Consider the following 3,896-nt stretch of genomic DNA (forward strand, 5'->3'; position numbering starts at 1 on the left):
ATGATCCTTGTCTAAATGTCATGATTGTGGATAACAATGATGAGGACCCTGCGACGTATGAAGAAGCGATGATGAACCCAGATTCCAACAAATGGCAAGAAGCCATGAAATCCGAAATGGGATCCATGTATGATAACAAAGTATGGACTTTGGTAGACTTACCTGATAGCCGAAAGGCTGTCGAGAATAAATGGATCTTCAAGAGAAAAACAGATGGTGATGATAATATTACTGTCTATAAAGCTCGACTTGTCGCAAAGGGTTTCCGACAAATTCAAGGAGTTGACTACGATGAGACTTTCTCACCTGTAGCGAAGCTAAAATCTGTGAGGATTTTGTTAGCAATAGCTGCATTTTTCGATTATGGGATTTGGCAGATGGATGTCAAAACGGCGTTCCTTAATGGAGACATTGAGGAAGAGTTGTATATGGTACAACCCAAAGGTTTTGTCGATCCTAAAAATGCTGACAAAGTATGCAAACTTCAGCGTTCAATCTATGGACTGAAGCAAGCATCGAGAAGTTGGAACCGACGCTTTGATAAGGTAATCAAAGACTTCGGGTTTATACAGTGTCATGGAGAGGCTCGTATTTACAAGAAAGTGAGTGGGAGCTACAGTAGCATTCCTAATATTATATGTAGATGACATATTATTGATTGGGAATGATATAGAACTATTAAGGAGTGTTAAAGGTTATTTGAATAATAGTTTTTCAATGAAAGACCTTGGTGAAGCATCGTATATATTAGGCATCAAGAATTATAGAGATAGATCAAGACGCCTAATAGGGCTATCACAGAGTACATACACGGACAAGATTCTAAAGAAGTTTAGAATGGACGAAAGTAAGAAAGGGTTTTTACCTATGTTACCGGGCAAGGTCTTGAGTAAGACTCAAGGACCGGCTACGACAGAAGAAAGAGAAAGGATGAGTCGGATCCCCTATGCTTCGGCAGATAGGCTCTATTATGTATGCCATGCTATGTACAAGACCGGATATAGCACATGCTCGTTAGTTTGACTAGCGAGATATCAAAGTGATCCGGGAATGGAGCACTCGGACAGTGATCAAGAATATCCTGAAATACTTGAAAAGAACTAAGGATATGTTTCTTTGTTATGGAGGTGACCAAGAGCTCGTTGTAACAAGTTACACCGATGCAAGTTGGAACACCGATCCCGATGACTCTAAGTCGCGATGCTGGGTACGTGTTTATATTGAATGGTGCTGCAGATAAGCTGGGCAAGCTCGAAGCGAGTGCACGGTGGCGAAGTCTTCAACGGAATCGAGTACATAGCGGCTTCGGAGGCTTCATCGAAGCGGTATGGATGAAGAGGTTCATAGTAGAGCTCGGTGTGGTTCCTAGTGCATTGGACCCACTAGTCATATACTCGTGACAACATGGGTGCCATCGCCAATGCACAAGAACCAAGGTCACACAAGAGGCTGAAGCATATCAAGCTGCGTTACCACTCGATTCGCGAGTACATCAAAGATGGAGAAGTAAAGATTTGCAAAGTACACACTGATCTGAATGTAGCAGATCCGTTGACTAAAGCTCTCCCTAGGGCAAAGCATGACCAACACCAGAATGCCATGGGTGTTAGGTTCCTTACAATGTAATCTAGATTATTGACTCTAGTGCAAGTGGGAGATCTGTTGGAGATATGCCCAAGAGGCAATAATAAAAGTGGTTATTATATATCTTTATGTTTATGATAAATGTTTATATACCATGCTATAATTGTATTAACCGAAACATTGATACATGTGTGATATGTAAACAACAAAGAGTCCCTAGTATGCCTCTTAACTAGCTTGTTGATTAATGGATGATTAGTTTCATAATCATGAACATTGGATGTTATTAATAACAAGGTTATATCATTGTATGAATGATGTAATGGACACACCCATTTAAAGCGTAGCATAAGATCTCGTCATTAAGTTATTTGCTATAAGCTTTCGATACATAGTTACCTAGTCCTTATGACCATGAGATCATATAAATCACTTATACCGGAAAGGTACTTTGATTACATCAAACACCACTGCGTAAATGGGTGGCTATAAAGGTGGGATTAAGTATCCGGAAAGTATGAGTTGAGGCATATGGATGAACGAGTGGGATTTGTCCATCCCGATGACGGATAGATATACTCGGGCCCTCTCGGTGGAATGTCGTCTAATGTCTTGCAAGCATATGAATAAGTTCATAAGAGACCACATACCACGGTACGAGTAAAGAGTACTTGTCGGAGACGAGGTTGAACAAGGTATAGAGTGATACCAAAGATCAAACCTCGGACAAGTAAAATATCGCGAGACAAAGGGAATTGGTATTGTATGTGAATGGTTCATTCGATCACTAAAGTCATCGTTGAATATGTGGGAGCCATTATGGATCTCCGGATCCCGCTATTGGTTATTGGTCGGAGTGAGTACTCAACCATGTCCGCATAGTTCACGAACCGTAGGGTGACACACTTAAAGTTGGATGTTGAAATGGTAGTACTTGAATATGGAATGGAGTTCGAATATTTGTTCGGAGTCCCGGATGAGATCCCGGACATCACGAGGAGTTCCGGAATGGTCCGGAGAATAAGATTCATATATAGGATGTCATTTTATGTGAATTAAAATGTCGCGGAAGGTTCTATGGAAGGTTCTAGAAGGTTCTAGAAAAGTCCGGAAGAAACCACCAAGGAAGGTGGAGTCCACATGGGACTCCACCTCCATGGCCGGCCAACCCTAGTGGGGGAGGAGTCCCAAGTGGACTCCCCTTAGGGGGCCGGCCACCCCCCATATGGGAGGTGGAACTCCCACCTTTGGTGGGAGTCCTAGCTTGGCTAGGTTTCCCTCCTTTTGGAAGGTTTTGGTTCGGGTCTTATTCGAAGACTTGGAGACCAACTCTTGGGGATCCACCTATATAATGAGGGGCCAAGGGAGGGGGCCGGCCACCCCAAGACCACAAGCTGGCCGCCCCCTTGAAGTGGCCGGCCACCCCCTCCCAAACCCTAGCCGCGCCCTCTCCTCCATATCTTCCGCGTAGCTTTAGCGAAGCTCCGCCGGAGTTCTCCACCGCCACCGACACCACACCGTCGTGCTGTCGGATTCAAGAGGAGCTACTACTTCCGCTGCCCGCTGGAACGGGAGGTGGACGTCGTCTTCATCAACAACCGAACGTGTGACCGAGTACGGAGGTGCTGCCCGTTCGTGGCGCCGGAACCGATCGTGATCAAGATCTTCTACGCGCTTTTGCAAGCGGCAAGTGAACGTCTACCGCAGCAACAAGAGCCTCATCTTGTAGGCTTTGGAATCTCTTCAAGGGTGAGACTCGATACCCCCTCGTTGCTACCGTCTTCTAGATTGCATCTTGGCTTGGATTGCGTGTTCGCGGTAGGAAAATTTTTGTTTTCTATGCAACGTTATCCTTCATAGGGGTCATCTCGCCGACCCTCAAGTGGAAGGTGTGCGTCTCCAGCCTCCACCGGTCGGCAAGGGCGGTGAGTGACGAGGGATCACCTCGGCAATGCCTACGTATTGTAGACTAGGGTTTCGGGAGAGAGCGACGATGGAGATTCCGGGGACGAGATTAGGCACACGACGTACCCAGCTTCGGGTCCCCTCGGTGGAGGATCCCTACGTGCTGCTAGCAATCCAGTATATGATCATAGATGTGTTTACAGGGTGCCTCCGTAGGAGCTATGTTGTCTATCTCTATCTCTATATCTTGGCCTCCTTATTTCGTGCCCTGGCTAGCTTTATATATGCAACCAGCCTAGGGTTTTACAAGAGTCCTAGTCGACTACTTCTTCGGGTTGCCTTGTTGGGCCTTCTCCATATTGAGTCTTCTCTATATTGGGCCGAGCCAGGTATATTAATAATGGGTA

This window comes from Lolium rigidum, chromosome 3 (genome assembly GCF_022539505.1).
Source record: "Lolium rigidum isolate FL_2022 chromosome 3, APGP_CSIRO_Lrig_0.1, whole genome shotgun sequence".
Taxonomy (NCBI): Eukaryota; Viridiplantae; Streptophyta; class Magnoliopsida; order Poales; family Poaceae; genus Lolium; species Lolium rigidum.